Genomic DNA, 14,523 nt, shown 5'->3' with positions numbered 1-14,523 from the left:
CACATAGGCTAGTAGCAATTCACTCTCTCTAGGATAGGGGAATAGCTTAAAGCTCTGCCATTATATGTTGCTTTTTTACATTTTTATTCTCCATAAATTAATGAGAACATTTCATTTAATTGAAATGAGGGTCCCACTTATTTATTTATTTATTTATTTATTTAGTTGAAATTCAGTCATCTTAACTGTTAATGTAATAAAATAATAAACTATTTTCAACAATATACAGAAAACAATATTGTTTCTTAACTTGCCTGTGACGTATGCAGTGCCAAAATTATTATTTTGGACAGACAGACAAATGAAACCCTCCTTTCAATTAAATGAAATTTATGGAGAACGAAAGAAATAGATTCGTTCCGTGTAGACATAATCACTAATTTAGTAATTTCGCATGCGTCCGATGTAGAAGAAATTAAAAAAAAGCAACACATGATGGCAGAGCTTTCAGCTTATAGATTCCCCTATCCTAGAGAGAGTGAATTGCAACTAAGTGCTAATGTGGATTTCTGTCTAGATATGCAATAAACATTTCACAAAAGAAAACCTTAAAAGGTTAATTATAGATAAATTAAGACAGAAACACGCCTGCTCACCGGCCATTTTCCTCAAAGGCAAGTTTCAAAGAGATAGGTCTGACTGCAGAACCGCTGAACCATACGTCATAGCAGTGTGAGGACGACAGCACTAGCCTAACCGCATACCATACATATCCACCTTACATATACCATACCTAAACCTACCCATCTCCACCCCCTGACCCCTAAACCCACCCCTAAACCTACCCATCTCCACCCCCTGATCCCTAAACCCACCCCTAAACCTACCCATCTCCACCCCCTGATCCCTAAACCCACCCCTAAACCAACCCATCTCCACCCCTTAGATGCTTTTACCCCGCCCACTTCCGGCATCAGACTGTTAGGCAGGCACTGTCATCCTCACACTGCTATGACATATGGTTCTGCGGTTCTGCAGTTGGTTAATATTGGTTTCAAATCAGCTATAGCGCTAAATCAATCCTCTAGTTTAGCGCCATCTACTGTTTTAGAAGAGGAAGTTGCTCAACTGCATTTGTGAGAAAATCTGCCAAGACACATTTGTGAGAAAATCGAGCCGAGAAATCTCATAAAAAGCCAAGTGTCTCACAATCATAACAGACAGATATGCATTTGTATGCACTAGATTTGGTATTTGTTCAAAGGTTACATGCAATTTGTAGGATGGTTTGTTGTATAAATATTATCTAGGCTCATTTATTTATATTTGTAAAACACAATACATATTTGTTACTCCACTGCATTTCGCTCAAATTGACCTTTACTTGCACATTGCTTTCTGTTTGTTTGCGAGCTGAGTTTTCCTTTGCAAAGCAGATTGAGTTTGTTTGCAAAATGCTGGATTTGTTTGTTTAATTATGGCACAATATTAACTCCATACCATTCTCTTTTTTCCGGTTCGGTGGAAACTCGTCCCATAATCATAGCCCAATGGAGCATTATCAGACTCATATTCTGACTAGAATTTGAGTATGACGACGTCAGGCTAGCAGATAGCGGCAGAATAAACGGAAGATCCTAATCAATTTTTTTGAAAAGATGGGTGAGGTTGCTTTTCTGTTGCAGTACAACTTTGAAATCAGAAAGATTCCCGTAAGATTAAGTAGGGCCTAATTTTCACAGGCAAGTGCTTTACTCTCGTGGATGCTTATCTTTAAACATAATTTCTCCAATAATTCTCCAAACAAATGTATAATTTGGAATAACAGGTATATAACTTTTAAGCATAAAACTTTATCAAAAATGGGTTGATAGCATCATATTTGTAGTTAAACAGTTATTTAATGAAAATGGGCACCATACCTATGTAGAATTTCTTAATATTCCAATAATCCCAAAAGAATATTGTATAGTGATCGATGCTATACCATCCGGTTTAAAATGTCTGTTTAAAGGAAATGTGAATAAGGAGACTGTGAGTCTCAGACCATGTTGCAATTAAAGGAGTTACTATTGCTGATAGTTGGACTAATTATTTTAGGAAGTTACTAAGTGAATACAGCCCAATATCTTCTAAAACACACTGGCATTCTAAAGTTTAGAGCATTGACTGGAAATATGCATGGTTGCTGGCTGCCTAAAAAATATTGCATTACAAATAAGGTGAGAGAAGTAAAATACTTCATCTGGTGTGCCCAGTTAAAACTCTTTTTCTTAGGTTTCATACTGATGTGTTAAATGTGATTTCTGTGGGACTGAGAAAGAAAATGTTGTCCACTTATTTTTTAATTGCATTTATAGCTAAATGTTTTGGGTAGATTTGGAATGTTTTCTACTTAGGGATGAAAGTTTACTTTTGTGAAAAGGATGTCTTTTTTTATTTTAATAGACAAAGATTACCACCAAATGTGGCCTTTATTGTTAATCTCTGTTTAATTATGGGGAAATACCATATACATAAACAAAAATGGGCTAAAGGAAAACCCAACTTTTTGTTATTTCAGATAAAAATTATATTGAGTTACTACTTAGTACTACTTAGGGCTGAAAAATAGTAAAGCAAAACGTACTAGGTCTTTATGTGAAGCTTTTATGCTATTTTTATGATTATCTCATACCTGTTCCTTTTCTTTTCTTTTTATATTATTTTATTTTTCTTAATCTTTTTAATTTATTTGTATTATTAATTTTAATTACACTATATGTTATTTTCCTAAAAATAAAAAAATAAAAAATAAACGTAAGATAAGCTATATGGAAGATACTGTAGATGATATATACACTCACTGCCTGGCCACTTTGCACATCTTGGTTGGACCCCCTTCTGCCTTTAGAACTGCCTTAATTCTTCGAGGAATTCAACATGGTGCTGGAAACATTCCTCAGATATTTTGGTCCATATTGACATGGTAGCATCACGCAGTTGCTATCATGTCGTATATCAGTGATTCTTGAGATAAGGGACAAAACTTGTTTTAGAAGTTATTTTTTATTATTTAATAATACATTATTATAAACTGATATATTTGTAGACAGACGTCTCAGGTAAGGGAAACAGGTTTTTCTGAAAACGTTTTTCTTTTCTTAAAAATTTAAATGTATTCACTTCAAAACAGAAACATTAAAAAGCATGCTATTTGATTCATCCAACAACAACAGTGTAAAGTCTTCAATTATAACAGTGTTCAGTAAAGGAGCTAAGTGAAAAAATACATTATCTACATTTTTCCTGGGCTATTATGAAAATCAGTTCCTAAATCAATTCCTTTATTCCCCACCCTTCTTTTTAATATTAAAAATATGTAACCAATGTTATTAGGTAAATCAGACATGATAGTTCAGTTGATGTTTTAATATTTCAACACAATAAATGGAAAAAAAGAGTAAAATATTTATTTCAAAATGAACAGAAACCTTCATCTGACGGTGTAACTAACGGAGTTGACAAAAACTGACGGAGTTGACAAAGGTACAACTGAGCTTACAACAACTTATTGACAAGACAACAAATTAAGACAACTAAATCATTTTTAAACTATTTTATTTAATACAACAATCCTTCCAGTGGCCTGCTTTTCTCCTTTTAGTAAAACAGTATGTCTCATTCTGGGTCTCCAGTAGCTCACAGAATACAAGAAGTGCATGTTATGTTGAGTGTAATGGTATTATTATAGGGTTCTGCCCTATATAGCACCAGAAATGTTCCCAATGTGAATCCAAAGGCTGTCTTTAAACCGCATCAATTGCTTAAATTGTATTTGTGCTGACCTGCATGACTTAAGCAGTGGGAATTGACATGTTTGCTGTATATAAAGTCCATTAAATCAGGGTTTGTTATGCTATTGTGATCTCCTGTGAGTGACAGGTAAAAAAAAAAAGATGTGTAGGCTACACTGTCTTACTGTAGTTAAAATAAGACCTGCAATAGTTCTTGTTTTGATTTCATGGTGACAGTAGATGTAAAGATGCAATCTATATAAGGCATGTAAATCAGGCTAAATATATATGTAAATAAAATCATGAAACACATTAGAACAACATTCTAAAACCAGAGGTGGAAAGTAACTAATTTCAAATACTGTCATTACACTAGCCTACTTGAGTAGATTTTTTTTTTTTTTTTTTTTTTAGTTGTGGTACTTTTACTTTTAATTGAGTTGAATAAAACTAAAGTAGGCTATTCAACTTCGCTACATTTATTTTCCACCAAAAGTACAAAGTGACCTACTATGACAAAGGTGCCGACAGAGTGATAGGGCGAGCTGGAATTTGACAGACACTTTTCAAACCACTGCAGTAGAGCTTTACGCTTCAGCCAATAGAGCTGGTAAGTCCCGCCCATCCGTAAAACCCCAAGTGGACCTCTAGGTTGAAAAATCGTCAATGCAAGTGAATGGGAGAAAATAATTATTTTCTGGTCCCGTTTGAATTGTGCCATGAATGTGAACATATGTCGTCTGTGAATTTTTTATATAACTTTTCATGTTACGAGTTTGACAGTATATGGTATGATTCTTCGGCTAGCAGTTGTGGAAAAGACATAACGAGGAAGACGTATGTCGCCTATGTGACGTCACCCCATAAAGTTGACTTACCCGTGGTTTTCGCCAACCTCAACGATTTTGTCCTCTTCCTGAAAGAAGGCGGTGAAGTGCACCAAAGACACAGCCATGTTTAGCGGGATCCATGAGCTAGTGTCCGTGTGCGAGTGGTGGTGACGTTTCAAACGCGTCGAAAGCAGCGAAGAGTTGTAGTCCACAAAGTGCTCTCACACAAAGTCTAACCGTATCAAACTTCTACCCGCTAAATTGTAGCATTCTTTACACGAAAAGTTATATAAAAAATTCACAGACAACATATGTTCACATTCATGGCACAATTCCAACGGGACCAGAAAATAATGATTTTCTCCCATTCACTTGCATTGACGATTTTTCAACCTAGAGGTCCAGTGGGGTTAGCGGAAGGGGCGGGACTTACCAGCTCTATAACGACCGATCTGAAGCGTTTCAGCCAATTACAGACCGATCTGAAGCGCTTCAGCCAATAACTGACAGGTCTGAAGGACTTAAGCAAATAACTGACAGGTCTGCCTCGGGTGCAGAACCAATCAAAACTTCCAGTTCAGCTAGGGGGCGGGGCGTTCATACCGTGCTTAAACCTCTATGGCTTTAACAGTAAAATCACTGGCGTTCACGTTTTGAACTATGGTTTTGAATCAGTATCGCTAAAGTTTCAATATTTTAGTGAATGAAAGTGAACTATGCTCATATTCTGATTTTAAATTGAAATGGGTCATACCATTGATATTACCAGAGCAGTTTAAGTAAATAGAAAACTAGGCTCATACAAGGACGCAGTTATTGCATAGATGGAGCAAGAACAATGTGTCTAAAATGCATGCGCACAGTTCAGTTTAATTCTTTAGCTTGCCCTCTTTAACAATGCAGTTAACTAAATGTACGAAGCAAACTGTGTAAGAAGCTGAAATTACCTCAACATTAGCAACAACAGTGAAATAATATCACATGATTTATCAATCAGATGCGTGTAAAAGTGTAGCTCGGTGCTATAGCAACAGGCTCCCAGCATTTTCGGCAGAACGAAAAAAAAAGAGCATTTAGAGGTCCTTTTTAAAGAACATCCTAAAAAAGTCTCCTAAATTGAACAATTTGCAATTGAGCAAGAGATGATATTCGCTGTGATGTAGATGAAATTATGTGACCAGACAGAGAGGAACGTCTGGATGTGCATGAATGATTACAGTCCTATGTATGTTGTATGTTCAGTTCCAATACAGTATATAGGCCTACTGCAATATTGTGTACAGTTGTGCACAGGGAGTTTATGTTCGTTGTAAATAATGGTGTATTTTTTCTTTTGCACAATGCTGTGAACAAATTAGAATTGCAAAGAGCATATGCAGTAAAAATGTGAAACATACATATTCGGTGTCTTGTACTCAGTTACCTCATAAATACAGTAATGTGTAGTTTTACTGTATTTTTTCAAATGGCTGTGCAAATAGTATATAGTGCTGTCTTGAGCATTTTCAGGTAGTGTCACCAAGATCTGACTTTTATCATTGGAAAACATTTACAGAGTAAACTGTCATAATGAAAACATGACTAAGCCATTTGACTATCTTGTTCATAAACGATGGTGTCACGACTTTTTATTTTGATGACACTGACACTTTCATTGACATAAATACTTGCTTTTGAGGAATGGGCTTTCCATTTTGAGCAAGTGACACGCTTTTGCAGGTTATCAACTAGGTTTTGCAGTTTGTACTAATTGTTTTGAGAACTGCATTAACTGTTGTGCAAATGTAAATAGTGTTATGAGAAATGCACCAAAGCGACTGAGAAAAACTGTAATCCTACATTTCTTTGATCAGACCTCTCACTTACTGCTCTTTGCTTTTGCCCTTCTTAAAAAACATTCAAATGATCTTATGTGGACTTAGGCTACTTTTCAAATTTAGCAATAAAACAATCACTCTTGGCAACAGAGATAGCTAATATGTTAATAGTGACAAGATTAATATCATGTTTTTCTCCAAAATCACTATTTATGCACGTCAATTCTGTTTGAAATAACTTTCTTCTGTGGTTCCATGTTGCTTCTTAACACAGAGTGAGATAGAAAATATATAATTTTATAAAAATTACATACTCTGATACAGGTTATGTCGATTAGCGTTGCATTAAAGATATACATCATTCTTATAAAAATACTTGAGATGGCTTGAAGAACACAGATCATTGCAATCGTGTTTATTGTCTTCATGTTTCGTTAGTCAAAACGTCTCTATCTGCATGTTATTCAGCTGTAGATATCTGATGTCCACATAAGGGATTTCCTGGGCGTCCTCTGGCCTCCATGAACTAAACATAAATTACATGAGAGTGTTTAGCACTCCATATTGCTAACATCGCCTCATTTTGGATAAAAATAGATAACTAAAGTACTTTGTAACGTAGTAACTTGAGGAGTTTTTAAGCAAACTACTTACTCTTACTTGAGTCATATTGTCTTTCAGTAATTCTATAGTATTCAAATAAATTATTTCTTCAGTAGCAATACTTTTACTTAAGTCAAATTTTTTAGTACTCTTTCCACCACTGTCTAATACACACACACACACACACACACACACACACACACACACACACACACACACACATAAAATATGTGTGTGTGTGTGTGTGAGAGAGAGAGAGAGAGAGAGAGAGAGAGAGAGAGAGAGAGAGAGCACTTGTCCAACTCCAGACATAAAACCTGATGGAGTTGACATCTGACAATGTAATATTTTTCCACCTTAACCAGATGTTGTACAGTGAAGTGGAGGTTCCCCCCTCCCACAACTATTTACAGAAACTATTACACCGGGAGGACAGACGTGACATGTCAAGGCTGCGACCGCAGAGACTTCAACATTGTTTGTATAAAATATAAAAAAAATATGAAAAACCTCCAGGACTGTGTGTCCTACCTAAGATCAACAATGAGCAGGAAATAGGAAAGGGTTTGAGTTAAAGATGGCCATGACATTGTCTGATTTATTCAAACATTATACACAAAGTGAGGACATCTATGATAGGCATTTTTTATTAAAAATATAATTCAAGATTTACTTGTTTGTATTGTTTGATATATTACAGATCTCTGCATTTCAATTTAAATGTACATTTTTGATATTGTTGCATTTTTAAACACTTTGTTTGGCAGTTTTACATTGTGACCTCATGCTGAGGTCAGGTTAAATTACATGCATTTTCCAAGTATAGAGCATGTGTAACCCCTCAACCAGGTCCTACTCGCCCCGCTCTGTGAGGGCCTCGAACCTGGGTCTCCAGCGAGGGAGCCAGGCACTCTAACAAGGAGGCTAAAAACTGCAGCTTTAGCATCCGTCGCTATAGTGCATCTTGAGATCAGGGGAGTGAGGCTTTTACTTGCACATCTCTCACTAGTTTGACTCTGTTACACATTTACAGTATTTAAAAGAATGAATTTCTTTATTTTTAACATAAAGCGGGCTTTTGTGTGTTTTGTCCCTTATCTCAAGAATCAGTGATTAGTGACAATATGTACTGTGTATAGTTCACCCAAAATAAAAATTACTGTGTGAAATTTTTTTTTTTATTCTACATTGAACTATATAATGATTAATAATGCAATGGGGGACTATTTGTGTTGAGCCTTAGCAAATCACACACACAAAAAAATGTTCATCGCGACAAACAGGGAGCAAAGTGGTCTTGAATTGTGACAGTCTTTGTTGAATCTTGCTTAGGCAAGAAAAAAGTGATCTCACGGCTCATTAGAGAGGGGAAAAAAGGCAAAAACTGTAACAGTTAAAAATATCTAAAAATCATATTCAGTTCAGGTTAAATCACAGGAAATAGCAAGTATTCAAAGGGACATAGTCATGCTTGAGCCTCTCAAACTGACAGAGGACCAAAAACAGCACCACCTCTCCAGATTACAATAAGTAACAAGACTCAATTATAGCCCTGGTAATGCCAAATGTCTTATGTTATCAGAAAAAAGTCCCACATTATTTTAAATATATCTAGTCAGTGACAGAGTGCATGCATATTCATCTTAAATAATTCTGTATTTTTAACTTCAGAATCATTAATATTTTTATTCTGGTGTCCCCATTGTCCTGTGCATTGGGTTGCCAGCACCAAGTCCAAGCCTATTCATTTTACACCTACAATTCAATATAAAATTTAGCATTTTAATCAACAGTACATTTTTTGTTAACCTTTTATCATATGTCTTGGAGTATTGCAATAATATGATATCGTGATATGTATCAAATTGTGACATGAGGGTATCGTTACACCCCTAATACACACACACACACACACACACACACACACACACACACACACACACACACACACACACACACACACACACACACACACACACACACACACACACACACACACACACACACACACACACACATTTTGTAACATTATGAATGTCTTTGCTGCCACTTTTGATCAAATTTTGATCAATTTAATTTGATAAAAAATGCAGCCTTGGTGAGCATAAGATAGATAGATAGATAGATAGATAGATAGATAGATAGATAGATAGATAGATAGATAGATAGATAGATAGATAGATAGATAGATAGATAGATAGATAGATAGATAGATAGATAGATAGATAGATAGATAGATAGATAGATAGATAGATAGATAGATAGATAGATAGATAGATAGATATTACATTTAATTAAAATTAAAAGGTCAGATGTTATTGCTTCCATGGAATTACACAAGATGTGCTTTTGGAACATTTTCAGATCTTGCTGGATAACATGGGTTTTACTTGTGAAGTTGCCAGCTCACCAGCTTAAGTTCTGCTGTCATTACAGCAAAAGGAGGACAAAATAATCCTAAAACATTCTGAAATTCGTGTGAAATGTTCCATTTAACTTTTCACTAAAAAAAGATTATGTGGATAGTGTAATTTGTCATGAAAATAGTATTGTATTAGAAAAAAAAACAAAAAAAAACATATTTTTATTAGTAGTCTCAGACCATATCTTTGTATATTTTGCAGACTGACCGACCAGTAGTTATCAAAAGCCATAAGTCATTTTGACTGCAAACTATGTACTAACAGACATAAAAACACGATTTAATTATTTTTATTTTATTGCATTTGCAGTATGACGAAATGAAGAATCTCTGACTGTTTCACTCTACATCCTCGGCACATGCAGATTTTTTTCTGTTGGGAGCAAACAGCCATTTATGTAGCCTACTGTCATTCAAGGGCGATGTGTGCCATGAAAACGCCTCAAGAGACAGGAACACAAACCTGGGGCTCAGCTTTGGTGCAATGACAGCAGGTTGTGGAGAATCCTTGATGTTTGACTAGTACTATGTAAACAGACATTTTCTGGAAGTGCTCTCAGGCCATACAAGAATGGATTTTGTCTGAGAAGAAGAGGCTGGATGTCTCAAACTGTGGAAACGGAGTACCAGGGTATTTTTTCTTAGAGTAATTCTGTTTATAATTTAGCCTACGCTTTGACCTGTTGCTGAATTTTTATAACGTATGAGAATTCAGGGGAAAAGATGGAAAATGCTGGAAATGGGTCAGGTGATAACACAGAACAAGCTGAGGTGTGACAAAATGACAACTTGCTTTCCCACACCAAGATTTGTCCTCGCTGGTTAAATCAATACCACTGATCAAAAGTGAAAACTTCTAATAATTACATGTCAGTGTGACCTGAGGATCTCCTATCTTGTTTCTCTCTCTGCTTGTCTTCATCACTTTCAGCAGACATGTTGCTTTATCCCAGGGAGTTTGCTTATGCTTCCCCCTGAGCATGTTCTAACACTGACCTGAATCCCTACTCACAGTCGTTCCTTTCCAGAAGTGCTAAGCCTCCAGAAAAACATCCACTCACGCATAAACTCAGTCTCTCCCTCTCTCTCTCTTTCTCTCCTTCTTTTCCACTTACTCTGGATGCTGGATAGCAAAACAGCTGTTGTATTTTCCCCTTCAGAGTTTGTTTGTATCTACTGACTCCATGTCAGAATGCATTCAGAACAACAGGAGCTCCAACCCTCCCCCATCTCTCTCTCTCTCTCTCTCTCTCTCTCTCTCTCTCTCTCTCTCTCTCTCTCTCTCTCTCTCTCTCTCTCTCTCTCTCTCTCCAGTTCCACTGTTCCAAGAACAGTTGTGTAATTTGTAACTACAGTTGTGTAACTTGCACACATGGAGTATATAGTTGGCATTCAGCGCATGAGTGAGGGATAGTTCAGCCAAACATGAAAATTCTTCCATCATTTACCTTCGCTAGACCTTTGTTCATCTTCGAAATTCAAATTCAGATATTTGTTAATGAACCTGAGAGGTTCTTTTCGCTCCATTCAAAGTCCAGATAACCAAAACTTAGAAGCTCCAAAAAGATCATAAAAGCACCAAGTAATCTGTATTAATCAAGAGGTTTAATTGTCAAGAGATACGATCGCTTTATACGATGAACAGATTTACTTTTATTTAAACAATGATCGACACACATAGAGCACATTGCAAATGGTAAACATGAAAACTGAAATTAGCACATTTGAGTTTGTTTACTATATATGATTTGCTTTATGTATGAATGCTTACATGTGCAGTGATAAAAGCATAAATTAAATTTGTTCATCATGTAAAGCAATCATATCTCCTACATAAAATAACGCAATTCTTGGATTAAACATTAAAGCACTCATTCATGTGGTTTCCGACACCTTTATGACCTTTTATGGTCTTGTAGTTTTTATTAAACTTTTAATGGAGGGTTAGGGTTAGGGTTAGGGTTTTGAAGATTAACCACAGTCTCATGATGGGTTTGGAACAACATTAGAATGAGTTTTAATTTTTGGGTGAACTACCCCTTTAATCCATTCAGATTTGAATTATATTCAAGGGACACAAACAAAATAGGACCATGCTTTATTTTTTCTTACATTACTAATGCATTTCATTAATTATGAATTAACCTATATATTTCATGTCACCGGCTTCCAACTGTTTTAATAGTTTTTATTTTAAGGATGTAAGGTGTTATATTTATCGTTAGGCTATATGTTCTGTCCTTGCCAAATTTATTTGTTTGTATTTTTGTGATATGGCATATAGTTTGACTTAGCAGCAATGGACACTACTGTATGGACAGCAGGCTTAACAAATAAGTGTGGTCATTTTGTAATGAATTGTGAATGTCAGTGACTTCCTCACACCATTCTATTGTCTTTCTCTCGCACACACATATACATCCTACATTCAATACAGTTTTAGTATTCTTGTGAGTTTTTATTTAAGTCTAATGATTTTATATTCTGAACATAAACATCTTGAGACATCTTCAACAAACACAATGAAATGGTTAACTAGCAACTAATCTGCCCTCTATTTGTCCTTCAGATAGGAAATGTAAACGACTCTTTGAGTTCCGTCGGTATAGCAGATCACATCAATGCCATTGGTCGGGATCTAGCGGTTGTTTCTCAGGCTCACTTGCAATGGCCTCGGTTCGAGGGCAAATTGGCAGTTGGACGCACTCATGATGCGCTATGGTGACTGTGCTGACACTTGAGATTCTTCTCACGTTCAGAGTGGAGTATTTAATCGGTGAGTCACTATATGCTCTTTGGGTGAAATTGTAGCTGGTTTGCAAAAGAAGAAATATATATATGAGCAGTGGAAAAGATAATGCAATATTAAAGCATTATATAAATATGCACGTTGCTTTTAGTCTATACATTAGTGACTAAAAAAACGATGAAATATAAAGACATCTGGAGCTGTAGCACTGAGTTTTTATTGAATCTATTCATAACGAACGGTTGAAAGCACGAACCAAATTCCAAACGCTCTCGAATCACAAGCGCACAAAAGGCGTACCACAGGTTTCTATGGCAAGCCGTCTTAACATTTATTTCGTAACCCCAAATCGTCTATTTTAATGTTTCTAACTATTCATCAGATGGTAGGCTACATACTATAAACTGTATATTGTTTCTAGTGTCTCAAAAATGGGTTCTAGTAGCCTAAATAAATCTCTATATGCTAGTGACTATAGATAGTTAGGCTATAGGTTGGCTACTACCTAAAAATTAGTATAGTTACTAGTTAATCTGCAATAGGTAGCAGCAACAATTGAAATATTATGTGAATAGTTGATAGATAATTAAATATAATGTAGGCCTACATATATTCCAATGGGAAAAAAAACTGCAAGCAATTTGTTGCCATTGACAGTGGAATCATTGCTGTAAGAAATGACTGGTAGCAAAGGAATGACAATTTGAATATATATAGCCCTATAGTGAGAATTGGAATATCTATCGATACGAGTGAAATAAATACTTGTTGTTAATACTGGATTACTCATTAGACAAACACTATCGATTAACAAAAATAGATTAAATGAATGCATGTTAAATAGGCTTGCCATATAGGATTCCATAAACTTCCAGTGCGATTAACTGGTGTAAGATATTTGCTTTAGTGTATCATAATACGACAGACGAAAGGAGAGGCATAAACTCTTCGCATAGCTCTTCGCATATAAGCTGATGGCACTCAACAGATATCATGCTTTAAAAGCAATTGAGAGCCCTTGGTATCATATCTGTGCCAACTTTTCTTGGTAATTTTTGCTCACAGTGCAGCAGTATCTGCTCTCTGTCTATGTGGGAAAGAAAGAACTGGATTCATGAAAGGTGATTTAGTCCTTTGCATAGGCTATTACTAATTGAGAAAAGTTATTTTATAAAAAATGGCAGATCAATTCAATTTAAACGATGGATGGAATAAGATAGGATCCATTGACTCCCCGATTTCAGGTTAGTTTAAAAGCTTAAAATTGGACATGTAAAATAATTTCAACTGGTGCGTCCACATTACCAGGTGGAAGGAAAGCAGGTCTTTGCGATGGTTACCGACAGCCAGTGAAGCGCAACACGTTAGTGGAAAAGGACAGTCTATCCTTTATTCAAATTTTAACTGCTGTCCACCTCTAAATCTCATTCCTGGAGTTAAACTGGTTAGTCACAAGGCACTTACCAGAGTCACCCTTTGCTCCCTTGTTGAACAGTGCCAATGCTGGGACACCCGGAGCATGTCCTTAAAGACGCATCCAATAATGTCAATCAAATTCCGTGATCACAATCCACATCTCGACATATATACCATAATATCACGTACAAAATGAGCAGGATCGCAAAAATAAACAGTGCAACTAGTATTGCTTTGGTGACTGGGGATATTAAAGACTGCATGATACCGGCGAGCTGGAGAAAAGCACCGTGAGCGCAATGAAGATGGATACGCGTTCAGGCGCCAGCAGCGTCCGATCCGGTCCGTATCTGCATTGGTGCGTGCCGAGTGGGGAACCTAGAGTGAAACGAGAGTGAAACGCGTGGCACTTCAAAAACATGACACGCGAAAGAGCGCTGCCTCATCCATTGGTGATCTCCCACACCATTTGCGCAAGGGGGCACAATAGGCTACTCCGAGGTCCCTTCAGGATACCCCTCATCCAATACTGCTCGCTCAAAAGATAGGCTGTGTTAAATCATATGTTAAAATAAAATAATCATTCAAAGGCTATATAAAAAAAAAAAAAAAAAAAACAGTCCTTTATTAAATACGTATTTTATATGTAGCCAGTTGCGTTCCAAAAAGTGTTTTAAAAAGACAATAGGTTATGAAAAAAATCTGATGCTCTTGATATTAGGGGTTTTGTCCTACAAATGAGGCACGTGTCCTTGTATTGTCTCCAAGCCGTCGACAAAGAAGACGATATGACAGGTTATATATCGGAGGTTATATATCCGATAAAGGTGATTTTTCAGAGGGTGAAATATTTGTCATTGTACTTACATTCATGCTGTATGCTGCAAGCGCTTCTCTTGTTGCAACACCTTTTGTTTAACACTAGATGGCGTAATAAATCTATTTTCTGGATGCTAAAGACCGCAACTGC

At 36.2% G+C, this 14,523-nt stretch overlaps 1 protein-coding gene across 1 annotated transcript in view; it reads right to left on the bottom strand.

Moving 5' to 3' along the window:
• dhrsx (dehydrogenase/reductase (SDR family) X-linked) overlaps positions 1-13,652 on the bottom strand; it is a 62,986-nt gene extending 49,334 nt beyond the window's left edge. Inside the window, exon 1 of the mRNA XM_081362574.1 lies at positions 13,602-13,652. The gene's annotated coding sequence lies outside the window, so the exon portion shown is untranslated. The remainder of the gene's footprint in view (positions 1-13,601) is intronic.
• Between the last annotated feature and the right edge of the window lie 871 nt (positions 13,653-14,523).

Source organism: Scardinius erythrophthalmus (genome assembly GCF_964197995.2).
Source record: "Scardinius erythrophthalmus genome assembly, chromosome: 3".
Lineage (NCBI taxonomy): Eukaryota > Metazoa > Chordata > Actinopteri > Cypriniformes > Leuciscidae > Scardinius > Scardinius erythrophthalmus.
Note: the sequence above shows the minus strand (reverse complement) of the source record. Positions and strands in the feature narration are given on the sequence as shown.